Source organism: Pseudoliparis swirei, chromosome 5, assembly GCF_029220125.1.
Source record: "Pseudoliparis swirei isolate HS2019 ecotype Mariana Trench chromosome 5, NWPU_hadal_v1, whole genome shotgun sequence".
Taxonomy (NCBI): Eukaryota; Metazoa; Chordata; class Actinopteri; order Perciformes; family Liparidae; genus Pseudoliparis; species Pseudoliparis swirei.
The window spans coordinates 10873052-10894314 of record NC_079392.1 but is presented as its reverse complement, the minus strand read 5'-3'; the positions used below and the strand labels follow the sequence as shown (position 1 = coordinate 10894314).

The 21263-nt window shown below is 40.7% G+C and overlaps 1 long non-coding RNA gene across 6 annotated transcripts; it reads right to left on the bottom strand.

Annotated features, from left to right (window-relative positions):
- Positions 1 to 16928: 16928 nt before the first annotated feature.
- On the bottom strand, positions 16929 to 19992 carry LOC130193997 (uncharacterized). Of its 6 annotated transcripts, XR_008831768.1 has the most exons (6): positions 19913 to 19992; positions 18950 to 19008; positions 18783 to 18878; positions 18565 to 18657; positions 18240 to 18346; positions 16929 to 17425 (listed from the first exon to the last, which is right to left on the bottom strand). It is a non-coding gene; the product is annotated as an uncharacterized LOC130193997 (long non-coding RNA). The 6 variants fall into 6 exon arrangements; XR_008831764.1 differs by having other exon boundaries at positions 18783 to 19008; XR_008831765.1 differs by lacking the exon at positions 19913 to 19992 and adding an exon at positions 19727 to 19830 and having other exon boundaries at positions 18783 to 19008.
- Positions 19993 to 21263: the final 1271 nt, after the last annotated feature.

The following is a 21263-nucleotide window of genomic DNA, read 5'->3' as shown; positions in this document are numbered from 1 at the left end:
GAAAACAAGTTATACTGCTCAACAGGCAGAATAGAAGAGTGAAATGTCAAAAGTGATTGGTTGCCACACAGCGACTTTCCACCACCCCTGGATCAAAGTTCACTAATCTTTTGATTTATTGCCTGCCCCTCGCTGCCGGCAATGCTCTCATGGTCTACCTAAGTGATTTGCCACAGCTTGTAGAAAAGAAATAAAAGGTGATGGCCTCATTTCATTTGCCACATTTAGGGTGTTTTCAGACGGTCGCTTTAAAAAGCAAGAAAAACCACTTTTAAAACAATCTACGGTGCTTTCAAACATGTAGTTTGCTTAATTTTTTCCGCACAAATGTTTTTTATTGTGCATTTTACATGTACGTGGGTACAAAAGATGACGGAAGACGATTCAGTGTTTATTACTGAGGAATAGGGTTGGGTTCCGAAATCCAGTGCCAATATGTGGAGACTGATGATGACAAGAGCAGCTTTAACTCAGTTTAGTACCTTAACGTTGATTGCAAGTCTTGTATTGATTAAAATAGGCCAACAAATTATAATTTAGCCATTATAATCATGTTTAAGCTAGCTCATAGCTAGCGTGAGCTACGAGCTAGTACGAGCTACGAGCTAAGAGCGCGATAGTCTGATATTCGTTTGTTGTCAGTGCGGCCATGAGAACAGCTTTCACAGGGAGGAGGTATTTAATGTCATCAATGTCAACCGTCGTTTTATGCTTTTCTTTTTTTTAAAGTATCGGTTCAGGCGCCGGTATCGTTTTAAAAGTACCGGTTTAGCACTGGTATCAGAAAAAAACAATACGATACCCATCCCGACTGAGGAAACCCTCTCACACACTTTTTGAATGGACGTCATATACAAAGCACAGCAGTTTGAACAGCTTTTCATCTATCAGGGTAAAGTACCCCCGCTTACGTGCATTAGACAATTTCGGCGGAGTTTACAAGCCGGGAAAACATTCCCTCAGCACTGGCGCGACCCCCCGGCTCACAATGGCTAACGTTACCTACCATCAAAAGACGGCGGCGAAGGAAGCGCCGTGGAGACAGGGGTGGTCCGCTAAACAGACTGAAGCGAGACCCACACAGACCAGCGATACCGAGCCTATTCCTGGCTAACGTGAGGTCGCTAGCAAACAAGATGGATGAATTAAGGCTCCGTGTTGAAACGAAGACGGTGAACAGCTGTGTGCTGATCATAACAGAGAGTTGGCTAACTGCTGGCATACCGGACGCTAGCATCGAGCTACAAGGCTACACAATGCACAGACAAGACAGAGACGCTATGGCTACAGGGAAAACACGCGGTGGATTATTAATCTACATTAACAACGACTGGTCTTCAGACTCCAAATTGGTAAGCAGCCACTGCTCCAAAGATCTGGAGTATATCACAGTCAAATGCCGACCCTTTCACCTGGCCAGAGAGCACTCAGCCGTCTTGATAACATCTGTTTACATAGCCCCTGATGCTAATGCTAGCTCGGCGCTAGCTTTGTTACACGGCTCCATCAGCGCACAACAAAGCAGATACCCTGACGCTGTCCACATCATAGGGGGGGATTTTAATCAGACTAATCTAAAGACAGTGCTCCCTAAATTATACCAGCACGTGAAGTGTGCCACAAGGGGAAAAAATACACTGGACAAGGTGTACACAAACATCAAAAATGGCTACAGAGCCAGACAGCTGCCTCATTTGGATCAGTCTGATCACATGTCCCTGATCCTAACACCGGCATACACACCAATCAGGAAAAGCGCCCCCAAAATCAACAAAACAGTGAAAACTTGGCCAGAGGGCGCCATGGAACGGCTACAGGACTGCTTTGTGAAGACAGACTGGTCGGTCTTTGAAGACAGGGACCTGGAACAGCACACAGCAGCGGTCCTATGCTACATTACACACTGCATAGACACAGTCACAGAGGACAAGCGTATCCGTGTCTACCCAAACCGGAAGCCCTGGATGACCAGAGAAGTGAAAGGCCTACTCAAGGAGAGAGACACAGCCTTCAAGGAAGGTGACCAGGAGCGTTACAGTGCCGCCAGGGCCAAACTAAAGAGAGGAATTAGAGAGGCCAAGGCGGACTATAAAAGCAAGATCGAGGACTACCTACGGAGCAATAACACCAGAAAAGTATGGCAGGGAATACAGCATATCACAAACTTCAGACCCAGCAAATCAACAGCTGACGGTGACGCCTCCAGAGCGGAGGAGCTAAACAGCTTCTTCGCTCGCTTCGACAGAGAGCGTCCTGCAGCCACATCAACACCCCCTCAACAACCCCCCAGCCCCCCCACCCCGCCTGCACCTCACAGCAGCCACACTCTCATCGTAGAGGAGCACGAGGTGAGGCGCATGCTGAGAACGGTGAACCCGAGGAAGGCCACAGGCCCAGACGGTGTTCCAGGACAAGTACTGAGAGAATGTGCAGACCAGCTGGCTGGGGTCTTTACCAAGATCTACAACCAATCACTCTCTCAGGCTGTCGTCCCACCATGCATGAAGACTTCCACAATCATTCCGGTGCCGAAAAAGAACTCCATCACCTGCCTTAACGATTACCGCCCAGTAGCACTCACACCCATCATCACAAAGTGCTTTGAGAAACTGATTAAGATACACATCACCTCAGCTCTACCTCCCGGGTTTGACCCTCACCAGTTCGCCTACAGAACAAACAGGTCCACGGAGGACGCCATCGCCACAGCTCTGCACTCCACTCTGAGCCACTTGGAACAGAGGGGGAGCTACGCGAGGCTGCTCTTTGTGGACTACAGCTCGGCATTTAACACCATCATTCCTGAGAGACTGGTGTCCAAACTATTAGATCTGGGACTATCAAGCTCAATATGCAAATGGATAATGGACTTTTTGTCTGACCGTCCCCAGAGGGTGAGGATGGGTTGCCACACCTCCTCAAACCTAAACCTCAGCATCGGCTCTCCACAGGGCTGCGTGCTGAGTCCTCTACTCTACTCCCTCTACACACACGACTGCACCCCGCACACTCCAGCAACTCGGTCATCAAGTTCATGGACGACACCACCATAGTGGGGCTCATCTCAGGAGGAGATGAGTCGGCGTGGAACGAGGTGGAGAGGCTGGCAGGGTGGTGCACAGAGAACAACCTGGCCCTGAACACCTCCAAAACCAAGGAGCTGATTGTCGATTTCAGGAGGAAAAACAGACTTTCAGCCCTGGTCATCAGTGGAGACAATGTGGAGAGAGCCTCCAACTTCCGATTCCTGGGCGTACACCTCGAAGAACACCTTACCTGGAGCACCAACACCTCAGCCACCATCAAGAAGGCACACCAGAGACTGTACTTCCTGAGAGTCCTCAGGAAAAATCACCTCACACAGGAGCTGCTAGTGTCATTCTATCGGTGCTCTATTGAGAGCATCCTGACATACTGCATCTGTGTGTGGTTCTGGAGCTGCACGGCTGCAGAGAGGAAGGCGCTCCAGAGGGTCGTGAACACCGCTCAGAAAATAATCGGATGCCCCCTCCCCGCCCTGACTGAACTCTACAACACCCGCTGCCTGAAGAAAGCCCATAGCATCCTGAAAGACCCCTCCCACCCAGGACACTGCCACTTTCAACTCATGCGCTCAGGCAGACGATACAGAGCGATGAACACAAAACAAATAGACTGAAGGACACTTTGTATCCGAGAGCAATAACTGTGCTCAACAGGCCCTGAACCTCTCTGCATCTGTCAAAATAATGTGCAATACACCATGTGCAATACAGAACAAATGTGCAATATTGAAAAAGTGAAAACAATTACAACATATGCCCACTCAGGAAAAATGTGCCCTTATGCCCAAATGTACACTTGGAATTTTACTACAACTGTTCGCACATATTTTAAATGCCGAGTCACTTTAAATAAGGTTGTCTTTTTTCTATTCTTCGTATACCATGTATACAATACTGACATGCCTCTTATTCACTTCTGTTATAATTCTGTACATATTTTGTTTTTTATTCTTATTTTTTAGTTGTACTCCTATTTTTTTTTTACATTGAAGTGCACCTAGGGGACTGCTACTCAATTTCGTTGTTCTTTGAACGTGTTCTCTGTAACAATGACAATAAAGAAAGTCTAAGTCTAAGTCTAAGTCTAGTGGTGATTTACATATTGAGGTTATATACTGTACATGGTAAACCGATCAATTTTTTTGAACAGATTTCATCATTACTGGATGGATTTATTAGATGTTCGTCTCAAATAATGCTAAATCCACATCCACTATTAAAGAAACCCGGGGTTTGACAACCAGCTTGAAAAGTTAGTCTCAGCGCGCTTCCTAATGGACTCTGGTGTGGTTTGATTGTCTGCATCCGGGTTTGATTGACAGCTTTCACAACTGCAAGAACCGGACTATACAAACACAATGTTTGATTAAAACAGACCAAACAGGTTAGAGATGATAGCAATCTAAAAAAATTCCAAAATCGTTGCTTACTTTTTGCAGTGCACTGAATTTTTCTTTTTTAGCAGGGCACATAGAGCACGTTGAATCCCCACAAACCATGTTGCTCTTACTTGTGAAAGCTCCCACTCTGCAACACACACTCAGTTAAACCCGCTGTCTTTCATCTGGACCGAGGACGTACCACGGGGCTCTTTTTCACAGCACAGTCGACAGATGGAAAGCTTTATTTGTTCAACTATAACGGCAAATAACGGAGGGGGGGGAATGAAAATCAATGCTGACATTATTTTTTCTTTTCTTATTTGTAACTGCAATGCTGCCTTACAGCAGTTATAATACAGATGTCGTGCTCCAGTCTGATATTCACTTAATCCACCTGACATTTGACCATCACCCCATCTTGAAATCAATTAGACTGTTATAAGCAACCACAAACCATTCAGCTTTTAGTTTTGAGTGTTTTCAGAATGAAAATCACCCACTGCGATTCCCCAAGGAGATTAATGTTGTAGTGAATGATTTATGAGAGTCAGAACACATATCATAGCCAGAGATACACAATCCACTCTGAAAAAAGTGGGCAATACTATACCCTGAGCTTCAAAGTAACATTCTGTAACATTTTGGCATTTCACTTTAGACCCGGTTATCCGAGGCTGTGCATGTTGGTGGGCAGACTGGAGATGTTAGCCCTGTCACAACGTGTGATCAATGTGCAACAGCAGATCCCGCAGCTCTGCTCCCTCTCTCTTGGGTTTCTTTGGAGAAGAAAAAGTCAACACACACACATACACACACAACACGACATGCCACAGAAATAGAAAACATGATTATTGATGCTTTTTCATTTTCAATACAAGGGTTGACACGTCGCCATCACAGTCTCAAAGACGCTGCTTGTAAATGTGAAAACTTGGCGGACTGCTGCACATTTTCTTTTTTTCAGCTGCCAAAATGCAAAGGAGGAAATATACCAACCAGTTGAATGAGAGACAGGAGATGTGTAGTGTGTGTGTGTGTGTGTGTTCTCCTTCAGATTTGAGGACATGCTGGCTGGTTGAGGCTGCACGATGGGGTCAGGTTTGTCACTGTCAAACCAAAGAACTTTCTTGTATTCTTCAGATGTAGAATATGTCTGCTATCACTGTAGTAGCAATGCATTTAAGTTGTTTAACTATAAAACAGTAAACTAAAAACATACACTAAACCTTGTATTCAGACAATTGACTAAGAATTAAAATACATGTTATTGAATAGGTTTTAAAAGTACGATGAAGACTTCACAAATAATGGAGGAAGTGGACCATCACGGATCTTGTGAGCATATAATTTAACCCTTGTGTTGCCTTCGGGTCAATTTGACCCGATTCAATGTTTCACCCTCCTGTCGCCTTCGGGTCAATATGACCCGATTCAATGTTTAACCCTCCTGTTACCTTTATATTTACTAACATATTTTACCCTTGAGGTCAATATGACCCCAGCTATTAAAATCTCCAGAAAATTCTTAGAATTAATATTGTTTTCCAAGTTTAAGTGTGAGGTACTTTATGTTTGTTTGTTGACTCCCGAAAGAACACCGATATTAAACATTGAATCGGGTCAAATTGACCCGAAGGCGACAGGAGGGTTAAATATTGAATCGGGTCAAAATGACCCGAAGGCAACACAAGGGATAAAGGACTTTTCCAATTAATATTGTTGATTACAACTATTTTACAGTGAGTGGTGGTGGACACAGACGCTAGCCCAACAACTCCACTATGCCGGACAGGAAAATTATAGCAGAATTATTGCGTGTAGCTGAGTAAAAAAAACTCAAACAAAGACGTTATTAACGTGCTAGTATACTCAGTATACTCTATAACAGGGGTCAGGAACCTTTTTGACTGGGAGAGCCATAAAAGCCAAATATTTCAAAATATATTTAATTGAGAGCCATATAGTATTTTTAACGTATAATAAATAGAACGGGTCGACAGTGACCGCTACCTTTGACAAACATCAAATTTCAATTAATGTTGAACACAGTATTAGCTATCTACTACCACTTTGCAGACCAGCTTATTTGGGAAAGAATCATAATATTAAAATTAGAATGAAGGAATGAAGGAACATTCCGTGGATGAGCAAATCATAGCGTATGTGCAATGGTGTGCGCCATTGTCTTGTTGAATGGGGAGAAATCCATTTTCAATTGCAATCCTGTGCTTTAGGCATTTGTTAATGTGTCCACTTACTCACGTCTCCTCTTTAAATGTGTATCTTTTCAGTTCATGACATGAGTCAATTGACACAAGCCCTGAGGTTATTGTTTTTTCTGATTCCTTACACTAAACCTTTTAGTTGATGCATCCACATGAGTCCGACCAGGCTGTGATGCTTTTTGGTTGACCTACTTCTCCATCTTGCCTCTGCCGCTTCAGATGAGTCTCAATTAGAAGCTAATTGAGAAGTTTAACAAAATCCTCAGATCATAAAGTGTGGGAGTGCTGCAGATATTTAAAATGTAAAGGCTCCAAACATTTACATTCTGCTCAGTTGGAAAAGCGGGAGTGGATGGGGTGTGTCAAACATTTGGACACTTTGATGGGCTTGGTTGATCTCGGCTTTAGAGAATTTCTGATGTCTTTTAGGATTTCTAGTGCAGTGAGGACTGTGAGATCAATGCACAGTCACACAGCATCAACAGATGTTGCATTAGTGTTTGGTTTCTTCTATGTGGCATGTTGATGGAAATATCATGCCTATGTTGAAGAGACGGCTCTCTTTTATCTACAAACAATGTTCAGTTTATGTTCAGGAGGAAAGGCTGTAATATTCAAGAGCACAAGATGCAAAGACGGAACAAATTCAAAAGCATCATGTTCGGGAAGATACATTTGAACTTCTTCTGTTCTTTTTATTGTTTGTCTTTTTTTCCAAAGGATTATAATTTTACAGCTAGCCATGTTGCATTTGACAGAGGAGTCTTGCATTTCCATCAATAGATTGTTTAACCCTTGTGTATTTGAAACGAATCCCTCCCCACCTCCCCGCTTAATTTAATTAATTCCCATTCAATTGTAATTTGGTGTTGTTTTTTCATCAAACAAACAAAAACAAACCTCTCACTAAACTTGGAAAAGCAATAATAATAATATAATTTTCTAGGAGGTTTAATTGCTGGAAATCAAACCAACCAAAGGTAAAATATGTTAGTAAATATAAAGGTAACAGGAGGGTGAAACATTGAATCGGGTCAAAATGACCCTAAGGCAACACAAGGGTTAAAAGCTCTGTATCACCAATGTCCATCACGTTCATATTCAACATACAGTATGAGAGGCTTACGAAGTAAGAAGCAAAAAGGAGGCATTGGGGTTGTATTGTTTTACAATAATTAACAAGTTACTGCTAATGCTCTTTGAAGCTGTTTGAGAATTGTTATCACAGCATCACCTGAGCAACTGCTTATTAAAAAGTCAAAGGCTGTTGTTCTATTCATCATTTATATGTGTCACAAAAACACTTTACTCACCAGATTTGGAAAGACTGAAGAGATGTCGTGGAACCACTAAAACGCAACCTTGTGGCCAAAAGCTCTGGTTAGCATAGTTATGTAGTTAAGTAGCACTGGGAACAGGCTCACCGCATTTTAGTTTTTTAATTAAAGAGAACAGGGTGAGATAAACACATATGATTCGTTGATGCTCCGCTGGGTGATTGGAGCGCTGAGAGAAAGTTGAGAGCAGCTCAAAGTGTATTTGTAGCACCTCACGAGTCGAGTGATGGTGTTCAGTTTGTATTAAAAATGACTTTGCTGTTGCTGTGTTGTTCATCGTGTAAAGACGCCATTCGGGCTCAGTAAAGGATTGGTTGGGTTAAAATAAGTACATTTCCTGTGGTTCCTCACAGGATACAAACACCAGTGCTCTGCTTGACCCATTCCTCCACCTCAACACAGGCTTTGACTACATAACTGTATGATTCATCAAAGACAAGCGTAAACCGGGATAAAAGATGTTTCCTTGAAACATGATTGACGATGCAGTTTCAATGCGTACCTGGCTGACTGAGTATGCATGTGTATAGCATTATAAACAAAAGGGGTTTGGGGGAGACCAAAACAGCTTAAAGGAGAATAAATATTTGACTTCAATCCGCGATGGGGGCAGAAATGTGATTTCAAATTATTGTTGGACGCGAATTTTGATGTTTGCCACAAAACAGTTTAACATTGTTGTACAGCCCCAGGTGGTCAAAGAAATCAAATAATGCAAGGTTAAGATGAGGTAACTAAAGTTGTTTTGGTTAAAGTAAAGAAAAGAAAAATTGTTAAAAGAAACCAAGATGGATGGTAGGAGGAAATACCAAAACCTTCCAGTGTTAAATCAACGGTCCTCTGGTTTTTCTGGTGGTCAGACTCGCAGCATGTTGGACAAACTGTAAAAGTAACTCTATATTTGTCGTAAACAGCTACATATGACACAGCAGTGACCTCAAACTGTCTAGTGTGCCGATATTTAAAGTTCACAATTTATTGATGGGACACTCAATGTACACATTATTCTCTGTAGTTCCCGTTCATGTGTTCTGCTGCTGTCTGTTGTTACTGTGGTGGTCTCTGTGTCTGTCTATGCACACACACACACACACCCACACACACAGCTCAGATCAAATATCTGTGAAACATTTCCATATTCATAGCTATATATAGGGTGGCCATACACCAAAGAAATAAATGAACCTCTGACTCATAGAGGCCGTGTGTTCAATGGTCTTTCATCATATGTGAAAAAGCTAAAGAAAGCATTGTCATGGTTTTTTAGGTAAATGCAGAAAAAGGAAGTCTCTGTCTCTCGAAGTGCACTATATAGACTGAGAGAAATCTAAAGTATTCAGCACTATAGTTTATGCTTAAGTGCTTCCACCACACTGCTGTTAACCAGAGAATTTCATTAGAGTTTTCGATTTTGTGTACTCCATCTATGTTAATGCTTTATTTTCCAGTGGTTATTATTGGAAAATGGTAAATTAATGCCCACAAAACTTGGGTGGCTGAGATATTCGGTAATTCAAAAATAAATAACAATTCAAGAACTTTGCCAGGGGATTTTCTTAATCAGCATCTTTTCTATTGCACCATCGGTTAGACTCGACAATAATTAGCACTACAATTACCTGTGAATGTATAAGACCCTCTTTATTCCACGTAGGTGTGATTACCACACAAGCAACCTGGGCACTTCTGTAGAGAAGGACCAGGGAGGATGGAGTACATCTTTTTTTATTTTTCAGCTTGACAGCTTGTGATTTATTTAAAACATGTTGACTTCAAACATGCAGTTGCGTACATTGTTAGCTTGAATAACCTCCTAAGTCTACAGACACTGATGCCCATATGCAGCGGCAGATACTCACTTGAGGGCAATATTTGGCGGAAAAGAGTACAGATATAATCTTATTGCAAATATGAACACTTAAGTGTTTTCTATATCCTCAGATTCGAGGTGCAGAGTTGAAATGGGAATAAAAGGTGGGTTTACATACACAAGCAAAGGGAATTTCAGAGATCCCACATATACAATCAACCGGGGGAATTACATGCAGAAAGGCCAAACACAATTAGGTAAAGCTGACATTGCAGTGACTAAAGCAACTGCTGAGAGGAAACCTTACAAATCAACAAACCAGTTAGCAAACATTTAAGGCTCCAAGTTAGTAAAACTAATTATTATCTCAAGCCTAAAAACATCCACCAGAAAAGTCTCCTGGTTGTATTGTGACACATCATATATACAACCTTCCCTAAAAAATCACTTCAAATGTTGCCCAGACATAGAGTGTATTTTTCAGGTTGAGAAAGTACACTCCTGGAAAAGTTTATTAATATAGAAATAATATTTCATAAATGAGCAAACTTGCTGCTTAATGGGGTGGTTATAATCTGTTTCCCTATCAGTTATCAGTAATACAATGCAATCATAAGGCAGGTAATTTGGAAACAAATCATTTTTGAAAGACAAGTTTGACAGATTAACTATGCCTCACTTGTTAATCATTTTATTCTCTTACTAAGGGGTGTATGAAATATTGCACGGTATTCATTCTGCCTAATGAAATCATTCAACTGTCAATATTTCGTCAACCAAAGCAGTTTTAGCAGACGAGTGAGAAAAAAATAACCCTTATATTTTAGATCTTCAATTTGTAATTTGATTGGAAAAATTCTAAAAAGTTTATTGTGACACCGTCAAAGCCGGAAATGTCAATCAATCTGAGGAAATACCATGACTTTTACGAATTCAATGTAGATTCTAGATATATATATATCTTCACAGCAATGATTTAATTTAATGAAACCCGAGTAACATCGTTCAAGTATCCTCTCACTATACTGTAATGCACTGAATGTGCCAGTGGATGCGCTCCTCTTTGAGAGTCTGCTGCTGTGCTGTGTGGTGGTGCTGGGTCTTGGCAGATGCACGAGATGGTGGAGGGTTCTCACTTAGGTGATTAATCAAAGCAGACATTTTGGATGGAAATACGTTAAATTGGAGGGCTCATCTCTGTAATAAAAGAGCACTGCTGAGACATTGTCCAATATACAGATTATAACTCCCATAAAGTATTGCAGTAAAGCCATAATTGCTTTATGTCAGACATAATGTAACCTAATCATTAGTCCAAATTGCTCATTGGCGATATGAAAAGTCTACTCAACAAACCATTTCAACGCAGTCCAAATTTGGTTCAGAAATTAACATCCTTTATTATTAGTTGTAAATAATCTGTCCTACCGAAACTAAAATTGAGTGAGCAGCAGGTTTCTTAATCAATAACTGTGCTACTAAAAGTCAACAACAGCTATAATTTAGTTTCAAGTTTTAATTTACCAAAAAATAACTCGACAATAAAAAAATTCCCAAATAATTCCATGAATGAATGATAAAGTTCAGGCCAGAGATGTGAGGAAAAGCACACAACAGTTTCAGTGAGTGAGAATACTGCTGATCATTTTTTGTACGACTCTTTTCAATGTACCTCAGAGCTTAATATGGAGTAAACTGAATAAAAAAATGCAATGTGCTGAATACATGGTATTGGTCTTTATTTTGACCTATTGAGGACACTCCGTAGGAGTTTGTAATTTAACTTTGGCTTTTACAAATGCACTGTGCTGATAAATCATTTTCCTGGGGACCTTCTTAATGCTGCACACAGCCTCTAACAGTCAATCTCTGGTGGCCATGCAGAAGGATTAGAATCTAAAGTATGGACAAATGGCAATCAAAATGCTTAAAAGGAGTTTAACTGCATAGGTCCCATGCCATTCCACTGTTGGGCAGATTGAATTTGTTCCATAGGGCCCGGCTGAAGGATATGATTAATTTTCAACCAACTTCCAACCGTACATAATGACCACTTCCTGTGCTTTTTAGGGAGGCTATTCTGTGGCGTGACAGAGTAAGTGTCAGAGTCACTATGGCTCCAAAGCAAGAAGGTTATGGGTTTGCTTTGCATGTCAAGCAGTGTTTGACTGAAAAGTGTTCCCATTAAAAACCTCAGATCCAATGGGTGAAGCAATTGCAGATATCTCTTTTATATGTTCAAGATGACACCCGCTGGGACACACAGGAATGCTGATCATGGATTCTGCTCAACTGAACGTTTACATTTAAGGGATTTCTTTTTTTACGTACTCAGCACATCAGCACATAGTTGAATTTAAGAAGAACCATAGACTTTATAAAAGTGGATGAAGACACTGTGCTATCGCCCAATGGTTTTTCGACTGCCGCTTTGAAGCCGCAAGTTCGGCTTTTTGGCTTACACATTCTGGATTCTTTGCTGTCGCCAACATTGGTTTGAAACCGGAAGTGACACCAGAGCTTAGTAGGCTAGAACCAAACAATGATGATATATTTAAGCGGAAAAAAAGGTGATTATTAACAGTCATAAACAGAAAACACACTGTAAAAGGGTTAAAGTTGCAAGACGAAAACACGGATTACACCCGGACCAGTAGCAACCTGTCAATCACAGGGAAGCCAGGGAAGGACTCGGTTCCCATGTTAAGCGACATACAAAATGCTTAAAACTGAATTAAATCAATTATGAAAAAGTTGTCCTTACCTGCTTAAATGTGTAGTTAAGGATGAAAAAGTACTGTGATAAGGATTTAATAATAATAATTTCGACTAACAAGTCACTATTTGATGTACTGCACATAAACTTGTACTGACTTTAGTGAAGCATGGTACAGTGAAAGAGAATTCTCCGAGGTGCAATTATAAGATTCAAACATAACAGCAAAACCATCAAGTGTGAATGCATGCCTCAGCTGACTCTGTTGTGATCTATTTTTCTTAAAGAAAAACACAGAGGGTTTAATATCAATACCATTTACTGTAAATTAACTTGACTCATAATGGCCTTCGTCTGACTGAAGTGGTCTGGGATCAGCTTTGTGTTCCTGAATTAGAATGTTTGAGTGTTAAAGCAGCATGAAATTGGTTCTGTTTGCAACCAATTCCTGGTACACACATTTCTTTAGAAGAGGAGTACATCAGCTTGGTATAATGGAGAAGCAAAATTAAATGGAAAAGACGTGACAAGACGACAAGGTCTTTCATTTTTAAAGTCTTCAAGAAAAAACTAATCAGAACTGCATGTATGACAACTTTTGACATGTTTTAATTGCTCAAAATTAAATGAATAAAATGGACTAGATATTAGATAATATTCAAACATCATGGTCATGAACTTGTAGATTATGTTCTGTATCATCCACAGCCTGCTGCATCATCCTTTGGTGGACATTTGTAACATTTTTGTTCCCACTGCAGGGCTCCAGACTAACTTTTTTAACTAGGAGCACAGTCGCTCCTAACTTAAAATGTTAGGGGCGCAAGCAGAAAATTTAGGGGCGCACTTTTTCCTGGGTCAAAATGGGTCTTGGGTGGTCCCAAAAATGCGCGCACCTTCTATTCATGCAGTCGAGCTATTGAGTGCGTGATCAGCAGCTGGCCGCTCTGCCGTGATACGCGCACAGGTGAGCACACCTCCTTGAAACATACTATTGAGAACATATTCGCTGACATGAACCTGATGAACACAGTTGTTTTTTGTTTTTTTAACGCAGACTTTTTTTTGCCTTAGGCGCTCGGGATTTGTCATAGGCGCTCGGGAAAACGGCTTAGGCGCGCGCCCAAATTTTCTCTGCAGGAAAAACCCTGACACACTATAAATCGACTTGCAAAGTTTTCCCATCATTTTACTGTATTACTGATAAATAATTTGACAATATACAATCTTATGCCTGTTTGCCTTCATGAACTGCAAAACATTCACAACAGAGAACTCTTCAGAAGTTACTGTATTGAGTTTAAACATATTTGAAGAAAACATACCTTGAGCATGTGCATGTTGCACTTGATGTGGCCAATCAAAACATTTGTTGGTTTCTAGAGATGCACCGATCAGGTTTTGGTGCCGATCACCGATCACTGAAATCAGTATCTGCCGATCACCGATAATACCGATCACCGATCACTGAAATCAGTATCTGCCGATCCGATAATACCAATCACCGATCACGGTGTTGATTGAAGCATTCTATTTATTGTGTAGCATTATTGCCTAGGACTATGAGGAAATACATATATAAAGCAACTCAAACATTAAAGAAATTACCGATTTCTTTAAACATTTAGAACTTTTACTTTGACAAATTTCCTAATTGATACATTAAAATTGTTTGATTGCTATTGTAGGGGATTTCAGATATGTATGAACACATCTGCATCATTCATTTCCTGGAACTCTTGGGGAAATCTATATACAGGACTTTTCTTAACATACAAAAGACTGACTAATTTTTATAAACTCTTCCTTGGTACAGTAAACATTTTTAATGTTAGCATAATTTAAGCTAAATCTCAGAAACTATCTATAAAGATACATCAGTTCATTGTTTACTTTTATATGTTAGTGTATGATTTGTCGACATCTTATTTTGATAAACGGATGTTGTTTCACGTGGTTCTTTCCGCTAACTTTGCAAAACCGGATGTTGTCACTTAAATCCTTCCGCTAACCTTATCAAAACCCTCGCTCGCTCCCGATCGAATGCGTTTACCGTGAGCGACAGTGTAGGGGCTCAGACATGTGAGAGTCGGCTGAGTTGACCCAGAGATTCAACTCGGGGGACGGGGACGCCGCTCGGTGGTGAGGATCCCCTCGTGGACCTCTCACTCTGCGGCCCTCGCCCTCGTTGCGTCTCCGCTGCGGTGCGCCTCTTTTCACACATTAGCCCCCCCCCGCTCTCACACACAGGCCAGCCTTCTGCTTCGGTTTTCGTCTCCTTTCTTCTTCTTCTGGAGTTAATGTCGGTTAGCAAACCAGTCATTCAGGCATTACCGCTAACTATAGTGGGCTGAAGTGTAGAACAAGTTTGTAAACAACAAAAATATTTAATAACAAAAAAAAGAAATCTGCTAATTTACTGGTCGCGCATGCGCGAGTTGATGAAAAATTTACTCGCACTGTGTCTAATTTTAGGCGCAAAATGCGACCATTTGGTCGCAGTCTGGAGCCCTGCACTGACATAGCAGCACATTACCATTTGCGTTGTGAAGATATAGTGAAGTAAGTCTGCCTGAGCTCAACATCTGTGTGTAATCCCAGTTTCTCGTGACTCCTAATATTCGAGTCTTTGAGAATTGGAATCAAAGGCCTGATTTGACTCACACGCCAATCTCACGATCGAATCATTATGATGACGGTAAAATATATACAGTGCATCCAGAAAGTATTCACAGCACTTCATTTTTTCCACATTTTGTTATGTTACAGCCTGATTCCAAAATGGATAAAATTCATTATTTTCCTCAACATTCTACACACAAAAACCCATAATGACAAATTAAAAACTGTTTTTTGCTAATTTTTGCACATTAAAAACGAAAACATAACATGTACATAAGTATTCACAGCCTTTGCTCAATACTTTGTTGAAGCACCTTTGGCAGCAATTACAGCCTCAAGTCTTCTTGGGTATGATTCCACAAGCGTGGCACACCTATTTCTGGGCAGTTTCTCCCATTCTTCTTTGCAGAACCTCTCAAGTTCCATCAGGTTGGATGGGGAGCGTCGGTGCACAGCCATTTTCAGATCTCTCCAGAGATGTTCAATCGGGTTCAAGTCAGGGCTCGGGCTGGGCCACTCCAGGACATTCACAGAGTTGTCCCGAAGCCACTCCTTTGTTATCTTGGCTGTGTGCTTCGGGTCGTTGTCCTGTTGGAAGATGGACCGTCGCCCCAGTCTGAGGTCCAGACTGCTTTGGAGCATGTTTTCATCGAGGATGTCTCTGTACATTGCTGCATTCATCTTTCCCTCAATCCTGACTCGTCTCCCAGTTCCTCCCGCTGAAAAACATCCCCACAGCATGATGCTGCCACCACCATGCTTCACTGTAGGGATGGTATTGGCCAGGTGATGAGCAGTGCCTGGTTTCCTCCAGACATGACGCTTGGCATTCAGGCCAAAGAGTTCAATCTTTGTTTCATCAGACCAGAGAATTTTGTTTCTCATGGTCTGAGAGTCCTTCAGGTGCTTTTTTGCAAACTCTAGGCGGGCTGTCATGTGCTTTTTACTGAGGAGTGGCTTCCGTCTGCACTGCAAAAACTCGGCCTCAAAAAACAAGAAAAAAAAGTAATAAAATGAGGGAATATTACTTGAAATAAGCCAAATTATCTGCCAACAGAACAGGAACATTTGACTTGCCAAGATTTCTTAAAACAAGTAAAAGTATCTAGCCTTGAAGAACCCACAAATATCTTAAAACTAGTGTAGCCAGATGAAAAACAAGTAAATTTGTCTTGATACAATGAAACAATTTAAGAATTATTTTCTTAATATGTAGGAAAATGTGCTTAAATTCAGCAAATACAAGTACCATCATCTTGCAATAAGGATATATGTTAGGCAATATATCTTAAAATAAGTAATGTTACACTAAAAACAAGTACATTCGTCTTGATACAATGAAAAATGTAAGAATTATTTTCTCAATATGTAGGCAAATGTGCTTAAAATCTGGAAATGAAAGTACCATCATCTTGCAATAAGGCTATATGTTAGGCAATACATCTTAAAATAAGTAATGTTACATTAAAAACAAGTACATTTGTCTTGATACAATGACAAATTTAAGAATTGTTTTCTCAATATGTAGGAAAGTTTCCTTAAATTTAGCATCCAATGCTCATGCAATATTCTTGGAATATCATGGAATTTACAGAGAAAAATACCATAATATGCTTAAAATCAGTAATTTGACAATGTATATCATACTAGAAATGTGTAGTTCTTCTGTAAACCCAATGAAAAACACAGTACAACTGTATAATATATTGTGGTACTTTATTGAAAAGTTCCAATTAACGGTGAACATACAAGACATGACAGTAAGTTTTGTAAAAACAACAGTTATACTGTAAACTTTATTACAGTTACGGTATTTTATTACAAAGTTCAAAGGAAGTTGCTGGCAACTAAAGTCACCAGAATTCCTTTGCAAAAACATGGTACAGTGTATAACAATAGGTTGGCATAGATTTTACAGTCAACATTTGATTATTGTAAATTACAAATGGAAATATCTTAATAACACCTTTTGGAAAACAAGATACAAACCATCGTTGATGAAAACCTTAAGAAACTAACATTCTGTGAAAAACAGGTTGAACTGATCCACTCACATGTGTTGTATACTCACAAAGCATTGTTGAGATCTTGAAGAAACAGGATGTGGACATGAAGGATATCCCATGAATAAGCAAAAGATTAGCCACTTGCCCAGAGTTGATTAAGAGTAATGAGTCTCTGTGTCCAGACTTGACTGAAGAGGGCACCCAGCATGGTAGAGTCTCACACGGACACAAAGTTCAGGAAGTTCTTCTTGAAAACTCGTATGTTGACATCAGGTGATCCTCTCTGCAGCCAAAAAAACAAAGCAAAGGCAAAGTTAGATTGATGCAGTGCTTGAGCATGATACTGAAACAGATACACATTCACTGCCTTCTGGTAAACTGAGCTCCAATGATAAAGTCACCTTTATAGTTAAACAATATTAATAAGTCAGGTTCAATGTTGAATAAGGACATATTTTAGCATAAAGGCATCATTACAATGAGTTACATGTCTGTAATCTTGCAGCCTACAGATGAGTCCACTCAGGCAATCAAGACCATCATCACGTTTCACGTGGTTCGGGTTTCCAACCAGGGTAACAGCCCATCCAATTAATTCCATCATTTAAAAACATGTTTGTATTTTTTTAAGATACACTAACATAAAACCTTTTGATGTACCCCTATAAGCAATAACACCATTTTTATTGCAAAAAAAGGATAAACTAGATTACAGTCAAGCCTGTTGTGGATTTGTATAACTGAAATACTCAGTGTACAATAGCTGATATATCTTCCTCCGCCTTACATTTAAATTGTTTTAATGAGACCCAGTCCAATTGCAAACAATGCCCTCCTGCATTTATCATTACATTTATAGTACATGTCACCTGTGTGCAAAGACAGAGTTGCAAACCTATTTAGGGTGGATTTGGGAAAGATAGTACACATGACGATATGCCATAGAATTAATTAAATGTTTCTGCTATACGTGGAACTAAATTTAAGGGGGATATCAGTTCAAACCACAAGAAAATTAATTGAGGATGATCAATTGAGGGAGGTTTGAGTTGTGCTTGCACCTATCATTTGCTATACTGAACTACATCACCGCTTACCTCGATTTAGCCTCGACAAGACTGGTGTCTGAGTCATTAGGTCCAGACTGAAGACAGGTGGGGACCGAATCTCCTGCAGACATGCCATGATGTTCAGGAAACTGGAACTTAAGGCAGGAGTAGTCATCATTACTGCTTGAAGACTCACAGGTCAATCGGTTGTCTGTGGGCTGACATGATTCTCTCTACAGCCAGAAAAAAGACAATTGAAAAGATTAACAATAATATAACTTTAAATAGCATTTACAACATGACAAAGTGGTTACAACAATAACAATATATTCTGTTGTTAAATTAACACACTGAACTTAAAACCACTTACCACCGTTTATCCTTGACAACTTGTATCCGATCATGGGTCACACTAGTGGAACAGCAAAGAAGGTGTTGAGGTTCATGCTGGTAGTCGTAGTCACACCTAAAAAGAAAGAGTAAGGGGAAGACGTACATCCTCTTCAGTCAAACCAAAATCATCTCAAGCATCAACTTTTGCTCTTTTCAATGCCAAGGTTGTAAATCAAAATGAAAAGGCTAGATTCACACTCAAGTGCCCCATGTTGTCTTCATCATAGCGGCCAAGGTTTGATTTCCGGTGGGCCCTTTGCTGCAGATCCTCCCCTGTGGTTCTTGTGTGCGTCTCTAACACAAATAAAGAAAAAACATCTTAAAAAATGTCATGCTTCTTGCATTTAAATGGATTATAATCTCACCGTGTTGCTGGGTGTCATTAAGGTCACGAAGTTGTTCCATCCAAATTGGATGACAATGTCTGAAAGGTGGCAGGAGAAAATAATTAGCATTTTACGATAAACTAAATGTTCTTAATTATCTGTACATAAATGTAAACATCGACTCAAAGGACACTCTTTGGTGACGTCCTCATCTGATAATGTGGACAGTAAATGAAGATTTGAACATGAAACCATCCCCTCACTGGACAGCTCACGGCGCTTCTGAGGAGCTGTGAGCTGTCATGTCCGCCACAGCGCAGTTATAAGCGTCATGTTAACAACAGTCACGTGAACAGAGTCCCGACCACGTCAACAGCATCAAGTTAAGAGCGTCACGTTAACAGCAGTCCCGACAGCATATGCTACAGCGCAGTTTAAAGCGGTCACGTGAACAGTCCCCACCTCACGTGAACAGACCTGTACAATAACGTGTCTGGTCACGTGACTGTCCGGACTGACCGCTCCGGTATATGTGAGCTTGTCTACACATGTCTGCGTGGAACCAGTTTCAAAGCACTTCAATAAAATGGTCGTTATTAGATGCAGTGTGTAGCACGTGACCCCTCAGGTGTCTTAACCCACCTGCCACAGTAATGAACCTATAATACGAAAGTTAGCTACACATTGCCTGAGCTAACATGTGGTAAAGTAAGCTAATGTTGGCTCCTTCAACACAGAAATCGACAACCTACGTTACATCGACGATGTTAAAGAAACGTGAAGACACTTAACCATCAGATAGCTAAATTAACTTACTCTTGACGTCCAAGGCGACACAGAACTGCAGAACACCATGCCTCGAATTCAAAAGTAGCTACCCGCTAGCTCACACGAGGCTAGCTCAACTCCTCACCAGAGAGCCGAGTAGAAACCTGTGTCACTAACGTTGCCCGTTCAATACAACTTGTACTCTCTGAAATTAAATTAAGTTGGCATTCTTACCTCAAGAAGAGCTGTCATGTCAGGAGGCTGTTGTTCAATCTGTGGCGTTTCGTGAGTCACTGAAGTAGGAGAGCAGCGCGCAGTTCAAACTGCGGAATAGTGGCGCGAAACCGGGTTCAACAGTTCAATCAGTGATCGTTGCTTTCTGATCACTGCACCTGGCCTCGCCTTTGAACTCTCTCTCTCTCTGTTCTCTTGTCTGTCTCTGGCTGTCTGTGCTGTTTCTTCTCTAGTAACTCGATTATTTGAAGAATACAATACAATAAAATAAAATCGCAGGACAGGACATATTACATTTAAGAATTTAAATAATAAAGGACATTAAAAAAATTATAAAAATGAAAGTAAATACAGTGTATCTAAGTGTATATTAAGTGAAAGCGGTGTAATGTTCATTGATGTTGTTCAATTTGAGGAGGATCTAGAGGTGATTTATTGTAAAGTCTAATAGTTGCCAGGAAAGTTCTCCTGTATCAGGAATGTTCTCATGTCTCAGGAATGTCCTCCTGTATTAGGAAGGTTCTCCTGTATCATGAATGTTCTCCTCTATCAGGAATGTTCTTCTGTATCAGGAATGTTCTCCGGTCTGTCCTTGTGAAGCTGAGCTAAAGCAGTCTGTTGGAGAACATGCTCCGCTGTCCCTGCAGTAGGTGGTGGAGAGGGTGGTCCATGTTCTCCAATATGGACAAACATTTCTTCATGTCCTCCTCTCCACCTGTTCCGGATAGTCCTCTTTGCAGCCAATGATGGAGCTGGCCTTCCACACCAGTTTAGTGAGTCGGTTGGTTTTCTCCAGTTACAATGCTGCTCCCCCAGCAGAGTACGGAGAAGTTCAGAGCACTGGTCCAACAGCCTGGTAGAACATCACCAACATCTCAGAGCACTGGTCCAACAGACTCGTAGAACATCATAATTGAGATTTTTCATATATTACAAACATTTGAGGACTTCCTTGAAAACCTTCAAAGGAGTGCATTTGTTTTCTTCTCGTTTTTTAAACCGCTACCAAGCAGGGATGCTAAGTGCTAGATATTGCCAGCCTACATGGTTGGGCCCCATTTGGGAGTGGCTACAACCTGGAAAAGAAAGCTAAGATCTGACATGTTTAGAAAAAAGAAGCTAAAATCAGCCCAAACTCTTAACAGGGTCTCAGATTTACAAAGCCACACACCCTCTTCAAGTCCTGGATTTCAGACAGCCAATTAACTTTTGTGGGTGTTTTGGGGGAAATTTCACCCCTTCATCTCATTGTAGGCCCTGTCTTGAGTGTTTGTGTTCAATTTTGGATATCCAGGACTAATATTTAGGAGATTATGACCATTTTTGCACTTATCAAAAAATATGCGAATAT